The sequence below is a fragment of the Suricata suricatta genome, chromosome 14 (genome assembly GCF_006229205.1).
Source record: "Suricata suricatta isolate VVHF042 chromosome 14, meerkat_22Aug2017_6uvM2_HiC, whole genome shotgun sequence".
In the NCBI taxonomy this organism is placed as follows: Eukaryota; Metazoa; Chordata; class Mammalia; order Carnivora; family Herpestidae; genus Suricata; species Suricata suricatta.
The window spans coordinates 52,532,900-52,551,705 of NC_043713.1; the positions used below are offsets into that span (position 1 = coordinate 52,532,900).

Sequence of the window (18,806 nt, forward strand, 5' to 3'; positions counted from 1 at the left end):
TATGGAATTCATTTCACAGAAGAGGAATCAGAGGCCAGAAAAGGTGATGTATTTTGCCCAATTTTATTCAGCTAATAGTCACAAAGGCAGAATGACATTCCAGAATCATTGCCTTCAACTTCAACCCCTTTAGACACTTATAACACTACTTGTTTCCAAAAAGAACCGTGGCATTCAGAAAGATCAGGGGTAACATAAATCTTTGCAGAACTTGTCTGAGCACTGTTTTGAAACTGGCAAAGTGGAGAGGTGAAGAGTAAGATGGTATGGGTGGGAAAATGCAAGACCTACAATAGCACAACAATATTGTGTATTTTCCTAGCACATAATACACGTTGGGAATATATTTATCTATGTATTTCATTTATCCATATTATAAAAGACAAAAATGATATTGTTAGTAGCTTTCAGGTATAATTGTGAGTCCGGGTTTATACAGGATTATTCTACTCAGTATTTTTAAGATTCCAGTAACCAAATGAACTCTGAAATTTTTTCCCTACCTGTATGAGAAGTAGATTTCTCAAAGAGATAACAAAATATGTTAATATTTTAAAACAGAGAACTGACCATTATTCATTTGTGTTATTTATTTGGCATCTGTTTTGTACTAGGTATTCTTAACTTTCTACAGAAATGCAACGTAAAGATTATGCAATTTCTTAAAAACATACCCAGATAAACAATAAGAAATCAATTTTATTGCAATTGGAATATTTTCTAAGTTAGATAATATTAATGTCAACAAATATTGCAAACACTGGGGGAAGTGTCTCAAATGCCATCTAGTCAAATGCCATAGTGGTTCCCAACTATGGTTGATCATCAAAATCATTTGGAAAGCTGCAGAAAAATACCAATTACAGAAGGTCATGCAAGACCTATTAAATCAGAATATTCATGAGTAGAGTCAGGGTATTCTGCATTCTGAACTGGGACTCCAGCTCATTCTCATGGTCATGCAGGTTTTAGAAACCAACTGATTCTTTCTTGCCTAGTCTCCTTATTATACAGACAAGAAAACTGAGGCCAGGGAATGACTTGCCCCAGACACTTAGTCTTTGGTAACAGAGGTGAAGTTAGAATGCAGAATTCTGGATTCTCTGACATCTCCTTTTCTTATTCTTTTTCTTTTCTGGTTTTCCTTTACTCCAAGGGTTCTTCTTTTGTTTTTCTATTTGTTCTTTCCTATCACCGAGTAACCAATATGGAGCCCCTACATCTAAGAACAAGAGCAAAAGTAAAACCAAACAGAGAAACAAATCAACAAAAAACCGAAATAGGAATTTGAACTTAAGCTGCTGTATTCAGTAGTGTGCGTTCCACTGTTCCACTGAATGGTTCATCTATTTATTTTTTTAATGCCTATTTAGTTTTGAGTGAGAGAGCGTGAGCAGAGGAGGATCAGAGAATGAGGGAGATAGGGAATCCAAAGTGGTCTCTGTGCTGACAGCAGTAGGCCCTATAAGGAGGTTGAACTCATGAACCTGAGATCATGACCTGAGTTGAAGATGGACGCTCAACAGACTGAGCCACCCAGGTGCTCCTACAGTCATCAACTTTTAAAGTTTATTTGAGATGCCTACATGGCTCAGTCACTTAAGCTTCTAACTCTTCATTTCAGCTCTGGTCATGATCTCACAGTTTGTGGGATTGGGTCTCACCTCGGGCTCTGCGCTGACAGCATGGAGCCTGCTTGGGTTCACTCCCTCCCTCCTTCTCTTCCTGCTTCTCTTCTCCTCTCTCCCTCCCTCTCTCTCTCAGAATACATAAACAAACTTAAAAAAAAACATTTATTTATTGAGAGACAGAGAGTGAAAGAATTTGTGAGGGAGAAACCGAGAGAGAGGGAGAGAACTCAAAATCATGAACCATGAGATCACGACCTGAGCCAAAATCGAGAGTCAGATGCTTAACTGACTGAACCACCCAGGTGCCCCACAGTCATTTCCCTTTAGCGTGTCTGCTCAGTCCTTTTCTCTGCATTCCCCACCTCTGAAAGGTGTCCTTTGTCAGTTGTTTGTCCATGTATCCTGATCTCCCAGCCATTGCTGCTTGGACCAGGAGAGAGATCTTACCTAGACTGGGCTTCTCATTTGGGACTAGGAGATTACAGTCTTATTTAGGTGAAGGAGTTTTGGCTGCAGTGTGGTTACCATGTCCCTTATGGGCAGAGGGAGCCAATACTGGTAATCTGCGGAAAAGACGAGTGAAAAAGACACTCATGGAAGGGGGAGTGAGAGCTCTCCCAACTCACCTGCTTCCTGCTCACAGGTCTTTATTTTTTCCTGTGGCTTCCATGAGCTCAGAGAGCCTTGTGACCCATTCCATATTAAATATTTAAAATTATTTAGTTCTAATTTTTTGACTTCTACTAGGTCAAGTTGGTTTGATTCCTTGACTCTGTAGCCAGAGTCCTGATTAATACACTTTCTATCACTCATGTCATATAAGTTGCTTTATAAGCCAGTCACTTTCATTACAGCATTTTAAGAGGTTCATTAAAAACATATTGGCTGAGAGTGTGGAGAAAGGGGGATGGAGGCCATAAATCCATCACATTTTGTGGAAAGCTGATATTGTCATAAAGTCCATGTTTTACAGTGTGATAAAGGGGAAAGGTCCAGATCAGAGAGCTGTCTCTTCATCTCAGCCCTGCCTCGTAGAAGACTTCTCAGTTGTTAAAGTCACCCAGGCTTTTTAAAGTTCAATTTCCTCATTGTCAAATGAAGGCAAGGAAACCTACCTTAGTCAGGTTAGTATGAGGAATAAATGAGACCATTTGTGTATTCATTCATTTACTCATTACTCATTCACTTCCCAAAGATTTATTGAGCATTTACCATATGCTAAACATTATGCAAGGTGCTTGGAATAATGATCATTTCATTTTAAAGAAAGTGAGACGATAGAAAACAAACAATAATCACCATGGTGAAGGGATAGAGTATTTTATAAGGTGGATCATGTGGCTAATGTAAGAAAAATAGACTAAATTAAGGGAGATCAGGAGTACAAGGGTTGGAGGTTATTGAGAGCTGAGGGGACCTCATTAGGAAAGTAAGATGTGACCAAACACTTGAATGCTATAAGGTAGTGAGTCATGTGCAAGAGAGAGAGAGGTGTTCCAAGTACAAGGAACCACCAAGGTTAATGCCAGAAGGTGAGGGTATGTTCAGCTGTTCTTGGAATTGTTATGAGATCAGTGGGGATGGAGTGAAAGGAGAAAGTGGAGATTAGTGGAAGAATGCAGAGTTAAGTGTGGAGTGCTACGGAGAGGCAGAAGGAGGGATGGATCAAGGGTGGTTCAAGGCTTTTTGGCTTTCACGCTGCACAAGAAATGGGGGTCCCTGCAGGAGTTTGTGCTTAGAATTGACATCGATTATATTTCAACAGACTCATCCTGGCTGCTGGTTGGGAATAGACCACAGTGAGGGGTCAAGATAAAGGCAGAAGGAAAGCTTGTAGAGAGGCACCATGTTGGCTCAAACTCAGGGAGACCTGGTGAGGAGTGGGCAGTGGGCAGTCATGCTGGGTGAGCAACAGGATCTCCTGGTGTATGACATGAAGAGGGTAAGACAAGACGGAGCCAATGATGGCCCCAAGGTTTCTAGCCTAAGTGACCAGAAGAGTACACTCACCATTACTTGAGAGGCAAAAGGCTGTGGCTACAGAAGATTTTCAGAAAAGAAAACATTCCTGTGGCCATATTGATACTGAGAGGTCAGTGCCCAGTGGGCTGGCCATGTCGGTAGTTGGATATGCAACATTGGAATGTGGGAGAGAAGCGTGGCTGGAGTTTGCATTAAAACCTTACAGAAGACTTTCTGGCCTACCATTGGTGACTGCTGATATTCTTATTGTTATCTACCATGGCGATTTTGAAGGGATCAAACAAATATATGTACAGAGCAGTATCTGGTACATACTAGCAACTCTACATCTTGTCATTCCCTTCTGTCTTCCACCTTTATTTCCAAACATTTCATTCTCTATTGACTAGAAGATTGAGTCTATTGTTTTCTGTGGAAAAAAAAACAATTTTCCCTAAGACATAACAAAAAAGTCCTATTTTATAATTTGGCAGCCCTTTTTAAAATACAGCAAAAATAAACTTCTGATAAAATATTAATAATAGTACTCAATAAGTCATGAGGTAGAACTTTCAGGTAGTGAGATAAATTTTGATTTGGGGAATGAACTGAAAGATCTAAGGGAAAAATGAACAAAGGACTGAAGTAACCCGTGGATCCAAAAGTCCCTCAATATCTCTCAAATCTCCCTGGATTTTTGGTGATGGTTAGCAGTCTTTCAGGATCAAGAAGACGCAGAAATGTAGGGAAGGTTATTATTCCATCTGTGTACATCGAGGAAGCACATTTGCTTGAAGGTACATCTGGGGACCACTAGACATTCTGGAAAGAATTCTCTCAAGTATAAAAGTATATCTTTGAAATGGGTTTCTTAATTTGTAAACTTGTCTTCAATTCAATAAATTTTAACTGAGAAACTGTCCAAGTCTGAACCCTCGTTTTTGGGTGAGGCTCATGAGGACTAGGGAGGTGACGCGGCCTGTCTGTGGCCCCAGCTAGCCAACAGCAAGGCCAGCACCAGCCTCTAGGCCCCGAATTCTCAGCATAGCTGTCTTTCCACTTAGCTTCTCAGTTTGTTTTTTTCCCCACTCAGTTACCTCTAATAAGTAGCACCATTTCTGTGAAGTCTCACATCTTATCTTAAAATTTTACTGAAAGCTTATAATCCATAAAATAGTATGCCTGTTTGAAGACAAAGTGAAACTATCTATCTGCCCCCTGGGCCCCTCTCTCTTGCAGAAGATGAAGTAAGAATCGATTTCACAACAAGGTCTGCATTTATTCTGACCTCCTCTATGTCTGAGACAGTGTTCCATTGCATAAAAAGTAGGAGGACTATCTACTCTCCCCTTCTCTTGCAGATCACATTGCTAGTTGATTCATCATTTGAGTGTTAAAAACTTCAAGGAAGGGCTGAATGCATGAGTGTGCAACTTGGGCAACTGCCCAACAGCCCATGTTCAGAATAGCCTCACAATTTAATTCTTTAAAAATGTGAACCAGTGTTTTTGTGGGTGAAGTACAAGTGGAACATGTGAGTAAGGAGGCATATCTGCACAACATTCATGCCCCCAGCCATCTCTTGCTGCCTCATTTGCATATAATGTGCATGATGGTGAATTCTGGTGGGCCCATAATTCCTGGAAATTCAGCAAGATTCGGTATGAGTGAGGTTAAGTATGCTCTGTCCATGACTAAGTGGGGAAACCAAGTCTCAAGAAGTAATGCTTTCCATTGGAACCAGAATTTGCTTTGATCTTCACATGAAGGCAATGATGTTCTAAGAAACATGGATAACAACTGATGGGGCTCAGGGCAGGTCGCCCACAAATATGTCACTTTGGCATATTGATTATTTTGAATTAAAGTTACTTGGGAAACCGCCAGTACAGTAAGGACACTCTGACCCTCCTCTGTCCCCTGAAAGCAGGAAATAAATGTCCCATGTGAATGACACATGAGGTAAAGAGACATCCTCACCAGCAGAGGCAGGGAATTCAGGGACGAGAAGGCTGTATCCACAAACCCTGTCATTTCTTCACTAATTTACTACCTGAAGCCTAAACTCTTCGTCAATTATTCACAAACTTATTGTTTCTTTGTCTAAGAGGTACAAAACCTGCCTGATTTTGCCACTTCTTTGAGTCTCACATTTTTACAGGCTCCTATATGCATGAAATTAAATTTGTTTTTCTCCTGCTAATCTGTCTTATTGATTTACTTATTAGACCAGCCAAAGAACCTAGAATGGGCAGAGGAAAAAATTTTCCTCCTCAAAACAAGAAATCCTATCGTATCTTTTATTTATTTATTTATTTATTTATTTAGCATTTTCTCCCTTGAAGTAGCAGGCTGCTTATGCTGAAAATAAAGATATAAAAAGAGAAAGAAAGGCAAAGCCATAGTTTTTTTTTTTTTTTTGCTACAGTCCTTCCTTCCTTAACAGTGAGCCAAAGGGAGTGAGTGTTGGTACATTGCACATATTATCATGAAGTGAATAAAAATAGTAGAGGAGGTCTGTATAGCGTTTCCACTGTTCTGGTAAGAATAACATACATATGCATGATCCATGACCTGTGAATTCTGGTGATTCTGCACATAAGTGAAATAGTCCCATATTTGTATTACATACTGTAAAAATGAATGGTAAAATCATGCTGATAATTTAAACTTTGATTTTTTTCTTTATTCGGAGCTACATTAAATAGTAAATAAAAAGCACTATGATCAGTTGAGAGAAAGAGATAGCAGATAAAAGGAAACAGTTTTATAAATGAGTACATTTAACAACTCTTTTATCCTGTTTTCTGAACAGGAGGCCTGCATTTTCATTTTGCTCTGGGCCATGCTAATTCTGTAGCCATTAATGTTCATCCTATTGTAAACTAGCCCAGACTTTATCAACCGCTTCAAGCATTATTAATTTACAGTTTAAGTAGCATATATTGGGTTTTTGGCTATGGAAAATCTGCTTCTGAAAATCCTACTATAATTATAAACTAAATTAATCCTATCTCTGTTCTCATCAAATCTCCTAATGTCTTTCCCTTCCCTCCCAAACGATTTCTTGGACGTCTGACCAAAGCTCCTAATTTGAGCCAATCCACCTCAGAAGTCCCTCGTCTTTGATTTAATTCAATTTCTAATTTAATTTAATTTTAATCTTCCATTTGAAACTCCACTGCTTTCAAGGTCAAATCCTCAGTTGGTGAAGAGAGAAAATCAATGATAAAAGTAATTTACTTTAAAGTGTGAGTAATAGAGCCTTCTGACATGTTTGAGGGATATTTAGATTTTACAGAAGCACTTAGTTAAGTCTAAATGACCCTAATGTGTAAGAAACAATGCTTCTAAAGGACGAAACCTTCTATTCCTCTGCCAAGAGGGCCCTTCAACCCAATGCTCTTTAAAGAAAGGGTTGTATTCTATTTCTCAACAACTGCACCTGCTTCTTTTAAATGAGGTAACTTATGCTCATATGTAAAAGATTTTACCAGTCAATTGAAAAAGACCTCAGTATCATGAAATATGTAGGCTATTTCATGTCTCTTTAAAACTCGCCAAAAAGAGGGGTATCTGAGTGGCTCTGTTAGGTGTTGACTCTCGGTTTCGGCTCAGGTCATGACTCACAGCTTGTGGGTTCGAGCCCTACAACAGGCTCTGCACTGGCAACTTGGAGCCTGTTTGGGATTCTCTTTCTCTCTGCTGCTCCTCATCTGCACGTGTGCGCTCGCTCTCTCTCTCTCTCTCTCTCTCTCTCTCTCTAAATAAATAGACTTTAAAACTCACTTTGGGTCAGGTCATGATCTCACAGTTCGTGGGTTTGAGCCTCATGTTGGGCTCTGCTGACAGCTCAGAGCCTGGAGCCTGCTTTAGATTCTGTGCCTCCCTCTCTCTCTGCCCCTCCTCTCTCTCCCTCTCTCTCTCTCTCTCTCTCTCTCTCAAAAATAAACATTAAAAAAATGCTTTAAAACTCACCAAAAAAATGTACTTTAAAATGTGTAGTAGTGAGAGACAGTCTCACTTTCATTTTCTTTATGAATTTGACCTCTGTTCTTCCAGTTCCATCCTATGTCAGTCTGTCTGTGGGTCTGTGGGGGCTTTGTAGCTTCAGGAGCTTCACTAAAAGAATAACTTTTAAGGCATTGTCCCCTCCCCCACTCACTTCCCACAGACAAGACGATTTGGGTCTCACTGGTGAAGAGAAAGTGGGAAGTGACTCACTGGGACATCACAGTTGTTGGTCTGGTACAAAAAGACTGGTGGTTTATTTACAACGTTGAGAGCACAAGTTAGAAACACCTTTCCAATCTGTGGAGGAGGCAAAAAGGCCATTTTCCATCGGGCATATCATTTTTGGTTAAAAGGGTCATTACTTGAGAATAAACTGGAGATTGCAATATTTACTGTCAGTGAGTTAAGTGGGGGCTTTCAACATCTTGCATCTCTATAGCCTTTCTTCCCTACAATCTCAAAGCCTTAATATGTTTATAAGCAGTTTTCTTTTAAAAAAAAAGTACAGTAGACCATCTTACTCCGTTGGGCTTTAGGGAATCCACATTGCTTTCTCTTCACCCATTGGGCTGAGAGCTTCCACATTTTTTATAATTCTACCCCCAGGTCCCTTGATGGACTTGATGAAACAGTAAGAGAAGCCACATTTATTGAGGGCTTACTATATGCCATCGTTGTTCTAATTGTGGTTATTACATGGAGTTTAAACACAATAATTCAATGGGGTAGGTGATATTATCATCACCCTTTTACAGAGGAGAATGAGATGAAGAGAGAAGAGATGGGCCAAATTAGGGGGCGCCACAGCCCAGACCCACAAGTCTGCTTGGGACCCACACTCCCCCAGGAATCCACCTCTCAGTGTTTGCTTCAAGCCAACTACACAGATTTATTTTTCATTAATTCATTCTCACTCATCGATCTAATTCACTTATATCAGCCAGATATATGATATAAGGCTTCCAAAACTGGCCATGTTCTAGGAACTTGAAAGGAATTGCTTCATTTAGCTATTATCATTATCTCCTTTTACACATGCTGTAATTGAGACATAGATTAAATGACTTGGCCAAAATCTCAGAAAATTTTACAGCCAGGGTTTAAAATCTAGTTCTTTCTATCATTATGTTCTGTTTCACTCTTCTGCATCAGATTTCATTTTGCTCATTCCTAAAAGTAAATTTTACGCCAAAGTATAGGAAAAGCATTATTATTATTATTATTATTATTATTATCACCATCAAGTTGGTGATGAGTTCAATTGGTAGAGCCAAATTTAGTAGCCAGAGACCAAAGTCTTAATTCCAAGCCCAGATATGCCAGTTGGCAACAATAGTTTTACTGCCACAAACTGCAACTTTGTTTCCAGCTAGTCACTTCCCAGATGCACGTGACTAATCATGAATGGATGAATTATGCAAGTTCAAATATGGATTGAACTTTATCATTCATCAACCCTAATTGTTTCATTTCACAGATATGAAAAGCACAGACGGTTGAAGGAGAATGCCTGAGACCGCACAGCAAGTTAGTCACAGAGCGGGGACAGTATGTAGATGTCCTGACACTGACCCTAGGTCTTCATCCCATCATCTAGGTTGCTAGGGACAGGATAATAAACAAAAAATATAAATTCCCACCCTCATGGAGCTTTACAACCTGTCACTGTGATGGTAAAATGTCCTGAGGTTTCAAAGGATAAAATGTTACATTTTAAGTTAATTTTTATAATTTAAGTTATTTTGAATTTAATCACCAGTAAAAAGGTGACTATTTAAGCAGCATTGGCTTGAAATGTGGGTGATCCAAAGCTATAATGTCTCAGGGACAGAGAGCTTATTATTCCGTAGACCACCTTGTACAAATAATAAAAACTCAGTCATTCACTGAAACAGGGGTGGCATGGGTTTTGTGGTGTCAATGGAAAGATGGAGAAGGTAAGTCAGGTCCATGCTCTCCAACAGCTTAAGCTTGAGATGAAGGAGTCATTGTAGATGAGGGCAAAGTATTTCCCCTCAATTTAAACTTCTTTAAGTAAATTCCACAACATTTTAAAAACTATCTTTCACTCTATGACAGTTAAAAATAATTTTCTCTATTGGTGCTGAGAATTAAAACTATAATTAAGTGAGTAATCTGAAATCCCCAAACCCCAGTAACATTTTCTGAAATTGATCTATTTCAGGTCTTTTTAAAAATGACACGTACCATACCCTGTGTGTACTTGTTCAGTGTCAGAGAAATAACAATAATAAGATGTAAATTCGCCTCTAAATCAATATACGATCTCATCCCCTTGCCAATAATTATTATAATGAAGTAACAAAACTGAGCCTCTTGGTCACAAAGGCTGGCTGCATTCGCTATTAGTATGAATAGAAACAGCCACCCTAAAGCTATTTTATAATGGGAAACAGAGAGCAGTGTGGTTTAAAGTATCAACCTAAGCCTATTCTTTAATTATCATATTTTGCAATGTCAATATACAGTATTATCTGCAGTAACCAGGGTTTTTAAAAATACAATTATGTTTTAACATGATAAACTATGCTTTTGTGTCTCCCAAGATCGTAAAGGCTTGCTTCTGATTCTCCTACTTAGTAAGTCCGTCAAGTAGATGTGGCTGCTGTCATGTCTCCTGAAGACTGTGCCACAGAGGGACAAGCTAAACTAAAACATATTGACTAAAACCCAGCAAAAGGAAGACATGAGCATCCACGGTATAACATATCTTTACACATTTATAACCAGCTTTACTCATATACTGGCCTAAGTGCTAAATTGCTAAAGATGCATGTGCTAATACTCATAAACATCACTTTTGAGAAGTAAATACACATAAATTCACATTCAGAAAATAGTCTAAGTGGTAAGTGCTGGGAGAGAAATCTAAAGGGTTAGCAACTACTTGAACTACCTTTTATTATTCATACATACATCCCTCGTGGAGCCTCTAGAGGAGGATTCCAAACTGGCCATGTCCAGTTTCCAGTGCAGAAAATGTGTTTCATGTGGCCAACTTACGTAACCTACGTGAATGTCTGCCATAAACTGTACCTTTCCCAAATAATGCCATTGGTGGTAGCCTAATTTCTTCGGTTTCTTCTTTGGTTACTTTAGTAGAAATAAACTATGCACATACTCTCCATAGGTAATGCCATCACAATAATAGGTCTGCTAAAGTAGAGTGCAATAGTTTTCATGATAATTAGGTGAGACAGTCTATTCCAGAAAATCAATGATCGGGAAGACAGGGACCCTCTTTTTCTTTCCTTGACCTCCATCATGGATGGGAATTAGATAGGGCCATCTCTTGAAACTGCTATGAAAGAGACTCATTTTGTCTTCAGCACCTTGTGTGTGTGTGTGTGTGTGTGTGTGTGTGTGTGTGTGTGTGTGTTTCTGTACATCTCTTTCCCATGTTTATACCTTCTTTTTCAGATATCATTATTTGAGTTTCCTCCATTAAAACTCTAACACTTGGCAATAAGTGGCCCAGCCCAGAAAGCCTCCTTGTCTGTGCAGACCTCAGACCTCTTCCTCACTGAGAGACCTCCAATGACCTGGCCATCAAAACCCATTCAGGGGTGCTTGAATGGCTCAATTGGTTAAGCATCAGACTTTGGCTCAGGTCTTATCTCACTGTGAGTTCAAGCCCTGCATCGGGCTCTGTGCTGGCAGCTCAGAGCCTGAAGCCTACTTCAGATTCTGTGTCTCCCTCTCTCTCTGACCCTCCCATGCTCACACTTTGTGTCTCTCTCAAAAATGAATAAACATTAAACGCGCGCACACACACACACACACACACACACACACACACCACCCATTCAACTCCCTCAGGCAGTGCCAGCAGGGGGCAGTGAACAAGCCCAGCAGCATTAGATAAACCTTGCTGACCAAAATAACAAAAGGCACTGCAAAATATATTGCCATTGGAATCATAGTCCACAAAAGTAGCCATTCTTAACTAAAACCATGACAGCCTACAACAATAATAAAAACATAAAATTCAATAGGGCCTTGGGTCTCCTAACTTAACAGAAAAAATGTTAAGAATGCAATAAAAGATCCCTTGCCACACCAAAAATTAAGAAAAATCTCAACTTAAATGATAAATACAATCAACTGATAGTAACATTGAGATGAGTCGGACGGTTGGCCTATCTGACAAGGATCGCTCACAGCCATCATCTACTTGTTCCAACAGTCAACTATAAAAACTTTTGAAACATTCAAAAAATAGAAGCTTTCAACAAAGATACAAAAGCTATAAAAAGAACCAAATGGAAAGTATAGATGTGAAAAATACACAGATATAAAAATAATAATAATAAACAATTTGGTGGATGAGCTCAAAAGAAGAGTAAAGAGAGCACATGACGGGTCTATTGAATCCATCCAATCTGAACACCAGGAAAAAAATGGGATATTTTAAAAATGAACAGAAACTTCAGATGTCTGTAGGACAATCACAAAAGATCCCACCTTCATATCATTGGAGTCCCCAAAAGAGCAAAAGGGGCTGAATACTTCACACATTTAGCAAAATGGACACGTGCACATATTCATGGAGCTGAGAAAACTCTGGTAAAGGCCACAGACATAGGGATGCCAGGGTGGCTCAGTCGGTTAAGCAACTAACTCTTGATTTCTTTTTGGCTCAGATCATGATCTCACAGTTCATGGGATCGAGCCCTGTGTCAGTCTCTGAGCTGACAGCTTGGAGCCTGCTTGGAATTCTCTCTCTGCCCCTCCCCGGCTTGTGTGCACACACTCACCCTCTCTTTCAAAATAAATAAATAAATTTTAAAAGCCCATAAAAATACACACCAGTCCACATTCTAATGAAACTTCTGAAAATGAAAGACAAACAAAATACCTGAAGGCAACCAGATAGAAATAAGCATTTCTAATCACTTCAACATCAATGTGAATGACAGATTTCTCACTTGAAACCATGGAGTATAGAAAGAAGAGGCAAAGCATTTTTTTAGTGGTGAAGGAAAAGAAATGTCAATTGCAAATTCTATATTCAATATAGAATTCTTCAGGAATGAAGAGGAAATGAACACATATGTTTTTTATTCTATTTTTATTTTGTTTTATACACACACATAAAGTTATATCTAACACACTATATACTTTTTTTAATGAAGACATTTCTTGTACAAAGAAAAATTAAAAGAATTTGTCACTAGCAAATCTATCCTTAAAGGCTAGCTCAAGAGCCTCAAATAGAATGGAAATTAAAAAGTGGGACCTGGGTGACTCAGAGGGTTGAGTGTCCAACTCTGCATTTTGGCTCAGCCTCATGATCTCACAGTTTGTAAGTTCAAGCTTTGCATCAGGCTCTGTGCTGATAGTGTGGAACCTGCTTGGGATTCTCTCTCTCCCTCTCTTTTTTCCCCTCCTAACTCAAGCTTTCTCTCTCAAAATAAATAAACATTAAAAAATAAAATAAGAAGCTTTAAAAAAAGAAAGGAAGTTATTAAGAAAAAGAATCTTAGCACATAAGGAAAGGAAAAACAAGGAAAAGAACAGAAAGTCAGATATATACAATCCTTCTACTTATGAGTTTGATAAATTAATTTGAGGATTGAAAAAAACAGACAATAGTAGAGTAATCTGATACTTAAGAAAATGATATCTAAAAGTGTGGAGGGCAAAGGACCTAAATAGAAGTGAGGTTTCCATACTTAGAGAGATAAAATGCTGGTACCAGCAGACTGGTAAGTTACAGACATATGTTGTAACACCTAGTGCAACCACTACAAAAACTCTGCAAACTGGAATAATCCAAACCACTACAGAAAAGCTTTTCAAATCATATGTGTGATAAGGGATTAGTATCCAGAACAAAAAGAATGCCTGCAAATCAACAATGACAAACTCAAACAACCCAGTTGAAAAATGGGCAAAGGAATTTGAATACAGATTTCTCCAAAGAATATATACAAATGGCCCAAAAGCACATGAAAAGATGACCGGCATCACTAATCATCAGGGAAATACAAAACAAAACCACAATGAGATAGGATTTCGCACCCATTAGGTTGTCCATCATAAAACAGACAACATGGAAACTAATATGTGTGGGTGGTGATGCAGAGGAATTGGAACTATTGTGCTTTGTTGGCGGGGCTCAATAGCAAAAAAAAAAAATAGCAAAAAATACAATTAGAAATGGGGAGAGGAACTGAATAGACGTTTTTTCCAAAGACTACATACAGATGGTCAACAGGTACGTGAAAAGATGTTCAAATCACTAACCACGAGGGAAATGCAAATCAAAACCACAATGCAATATCTTCTTACAACTGTTAGAATGACTAATATCAGAAAAGATATCATCAAATATCATCAAAAATACAATGGATAACAAGTGTTGGTGAGAATTTGGAAAACAGGGAATGCTTCTGCATCAGTGGTAGGAATGTAAATTGGCACAGCCACTATGTAAAACAGTATAGAGGTTCCTCAAAAGATTAATCATACAACTTCTCTATGATCCAATAATCCTACTTGCTGTATATCCAAAGAAAATGAAAACAGGATCTCAAGGAGATATCTGCACTCCTGTGTTCACTGCAGCACCGCTCACAGTAAGCAAATATGAAAATAACCTAAGTGTTCATCAGTGGCTGAAGGAAGAAGGGAATATTATTTGGCTACAAGAAGAAAATCCTGCTATTTGTGACAACATGGATAGAACTTGAGGGCATTATGCCAAATGAATAAGTCAGAAAGAAAAAGACAAATACTGTTTGATATCACTTATATATGGAATCTACAAAAGCTAAACTTGTAAAAATGTATAGAGATTACCAGGCGCTGGAGGTGAGAGGGGTGGGGAGAGGTTGGTCCAAGAGTATCAACTTCCAGTTATAAGATGAATATATGCTGAAAATCTAATGTACAGCATTATTATTATAGTTAATAATACTGTATTTGTACAGTATAATAATACTGTACAAGAGTACATCTTAAATGTTCTCACCACAAACAAAGAAATGGTAATTATGTGACAATGGAGGTGTTAGCTAAGACTATGGTGGCCATTTTGCAATACATACGCATCAAATCAACATGTTGTATATCTTAAAGTTAAGCAGTGCTACATGTCAGTTTTATGTCAATCAAGCTAGAAATACAAAACATACAACAAATAAAATAAAGTAAAATAAAATGGTACAGCTACTATGGAAAATAACATGGTACTTACTCAAAAACTAGATACAAAATTATCATATGATCCAGCAAGTCCACTTCTGGAATATAACCAAAAGATTTGAAAGGAGGGGTTCAAACAGCACACCCATGTTCTCAGCAGCTTTATTCTCAATGGCCAAAAGGGGGAGACAACTCAAATGTCCATTGAAAGATGAATGAACAAAACATAGTATACATAAAATGGAGTATTATTCAACCTTGTTAAATCCTGATACATGCTATAACATGGATAAACCTGGAAGACATTATGCTAAGTGAATTAAGCCAGACAAAATGACAAATATTGTATGGTTCCACTTAAATGAAGTTCCTAGAATCTATATATTCATAGGAAACGAAAGCAAAATAATGGTTATTATTTCATTAGGGATATAAGCTAGGAATGTTTAATGGGTACTCAGTTTCAGTTTAGGATCATGAAAAAGTTCTAGAGAGGACAGTGAGGATAGCCACACAACAACGTGAATGTACTTAATGCCACTGAACTGTATACATTTAAAAATGGAATGTTTTATGTCATGTGTAGTATACCACAATAAAAAAAATGTCAAAAACAAATCAATCCATACTCCCCGAAACTGTTCAAGTAATCCACAGAAAGGCAAGAAAAGGGAAACAGAAAGTAAAGAATCAGAGGAAAACAAAACAAATATGTAGCCCTCTTACACATTAACATTTCAATACTTAACTTTACACAAAGATGGCCTAAATACATGAATTAAAAGATAGAGATTGGCAGCATGAAAGAGAACATGACTCCAAAATATGATGTTTGCAAAAAATTCACTTCCAATCTAGAAGAAAAAAAATACCATGCAAACTATAATAATTTTAAGAAAACAGGTGTGACTGTATTGATAACAGATGAAGTAGTCATGAAAACAAGAAAGGTAACTACAGAACAAAGAGGTACGTAACCCCGTGATCACAAGGATCAGCATGCTGGGAGGACCACAATCCACATCTTAAAGTTGTGAACAAATAGAGTCTCAAAATACATGAAACTAATAGTTTCAAGGAGAAGTAGAAAATCCACAATTACAGACTCCAACCTTCCTCTTAGAAACTAATAGAACTAGAGAGAAAATCAGCGAAGACATAGATCTGAATAGTCAACAAACTCTAACTGACATATGCAGAACACCACACCCGCTAACAGCAGAGTATACATTTTTCCCCCAAACACCCACTAAACCTTTACCAAGATAGATCAGTTCCTTGGCCACAAAACAAACCTCAACAAAAATAAAAGTATTGAAGTCATACATAATGTGTTCTCTGACCATATGGAATCTAACTAGAAATGAGTAACAGAAAGCTAGCAAGAAAAATTTCAAATATATGGATATTAAAATACAGACTTCTAAATAATCCATGGGCCAAAGAGCAACGAATATGAAGACTGAAAATACATGGGATGCAGTTAAAGCCATGATGAGAAAGAAATTTATAGCACTATAAATGAGGAAATATCTCAAATCAATAATCTAAGTTCCTACCAAAAGAAATAGGAAGGGGTGAACAAAATAAACCCAAAGCAGCAAGAGAGAGAGTCACAGATAGAGAAAGCCAGTTTTTATTTTGGGGGGGCGGGAATAATCAGCACAACTGATAAAGCTCTAAGAAGAGAGAAAATACATATCATAACTGCCGAAACCAAATAAGGGTTATCACTATAGATTTTTATCCCTGTCAAAAACATAATAAAGGAACATTACAAAACAAAATAAAAGCCCTTCATGCTCAAAAATTTGACAAATTAGGGGGGGATATGGATCAATTCCTTAAAAACTACAAATTTCCAAAACTCAACAAAGATGTTACAGATAATTTGAATAGCCTTTTAACTATCAAAGAACTTGAACTGACAACTTAAAACTACTGAAAAAAAAAAAGCTCTTTAAATTCAGAGGGTTTTACTGGGCAAGTCTATCCAACATTTAAAGAAGCATTATCACCATTTCCCACAATCTTTTCTAGAAAATAGAAGGAAAGGAAACAATTCTTATTTTATGGTACCAAAACCAGATAAAGCAGATACAAAATAACAAAGTCACAGACCAATAGCCCTCCTGAATTTAAATGCAAAAATGCTCAAGAAATACTGGTAAATTAAATCCAGCAGTGCATAAACAGAATTATATGCCTTGACCAATTGTGTAAGGTTGGGTCAACATTCTAAAATCAGTCAATGTGGGGCACCTGAGTGGCTTAGTTGGTTGAATGTCTGACTTCTGACTTCTGCTCGGGTCAAGGTCTTACAGTTTGTGGGTCTGAGCCCCGTGCTGGGCTCTGTGCTGACAGCTCGGGGCCTGGAGCCTGCTTCGGATTCTGTGTCTCCCTCTCTCTCTGCCCTTCCCTGATCACACTCTGTCTCTCTCAGTCTCTCAAGAATAAATAAACATTACAAAAAATTTGTTTTTATCTATAGTCTGCAGAAGGAATTGCTGAACTTGAATACATAGACATTTTTGGGCTGTGTGGTAAAGAACCGCTTGCTGGGGCGCCTGGGTGGCTCAGTTGGTTGGGTGTCTGACTTCGGCTCAGGTCATGATCTCACAGTCAGTGAGTTTGAGCCCCGCATCGGGCTCTGTGCCTACAGCTAGCTCAGAGCCTGGAGCCTGTTTCGGATTCTGTGTCTCCCTCTCTCTCTGCCCTTCCCTGATCACACTGTCTCTCTCTGCCTCTCAAAAATTAATAAATGTTAATTTTTTTAAAAAAATCAGTCCATGTAATCCAATGTATGAAAAGCCAATGAAGAAAATAATCACATGATCCAATCAAGGGATATAGAAAAAAGCTGACAAAATCCAACATACTTTTAGGATAATGACACTCAGAAAAAAGTAGAGGGAAATCATCTCAACTTGATAAAGAGCACCCAGAAAAAAACCTATAGCTAATATCACACTTCACAATTATACTTAAATACTGAGTACTTTCCCCTAAAACCAGAACATGGCAAGGATGTCTGTTCTCACCATGCTCTTCAACATAGTACTGGAAGTTTTAGCTACTGTATTAAGCCAGGAAAAAGAAACAAACAGCATGCAGACTGGAAAAGACAAGATAAAATTATCTCTACTTGGAGATGACATGATTAGGTATCACTAAAATAAGTGATGCAAGATCCCAAGGGATTTACAAAAATACTCCTAGAACTAATAAGTGATTTCAGCAATTCTGCAAGATAGATCAACATACAAAGACAAAGACATTTCTATCCACTAACAATGAACATGTGGAAACAAAAACACAATACCATGTAAACATGTTCCTAATAATGGATGTAATAAGTTCATCCTAAAGTCACTATGTTTGTGATTTGAATTTTAATTTCTTTCTTGAATAATAGTTTTTGTGGTGGTAAAATATACATAACATAAAATTATCATTTTAATGATTTTTAAGTGTCTAGTTCATTGGCATTAAGCACACTTGCAATGTTGTATAAACATTGACGCCAACCATTTTCAGAACATTTTCATTATCCCAAATGGAAATTCTGTACCTAATAAACCATAACTCCTTATTCCTACACCTCCTCAGTCCCTAAGAACCCCTATTCTACTATGGTATCTACTTAGATACTTTGGATAAGTGGAACATACAGTATTTGCCCTTTCATGTCTAGCTTATTTCACATAGACCTTGTGTCTAATGCTTCTATCAATGTTGGTGTGTAAACAGTTGCTGGAGTTCCTGCTGTCAACTCTTCTGGGCGATACTTATACGTAGTATTGGTATGCCTAGAGTAGAACTGCTGTATCATATGGTAATTCTGTGTTTAACTTTTAAGGAACTTCCATACGATTTTCCATAGCAGTTGCAACAATTAAATTCCCACCAGAATACACAAGATTTCCAATTTCCTCACATCCTCACCAACACTTGTTACATTCTTTTTCAAAAAATATAACAGCCAACTTGGTGGGTGTGAAGTGGTACATCACTATGGTCTTCATTTGC

General features: G+C 38.0%; 1 protein-coding gene across 4 annotated transcripts in view; it reads right to left on the bottom strand.

The window, feature by feature from the left end:
- DLGAP1 (DLG associated protein 1) overlaps nt 1–18,806 on the bottom strand; it is an 868,306-nt gene that overhangs the window by 575,550 nt on the left and 273,950 nt on the right. The gene's annotated exons all lie outside the window — the stretch shown is intronic.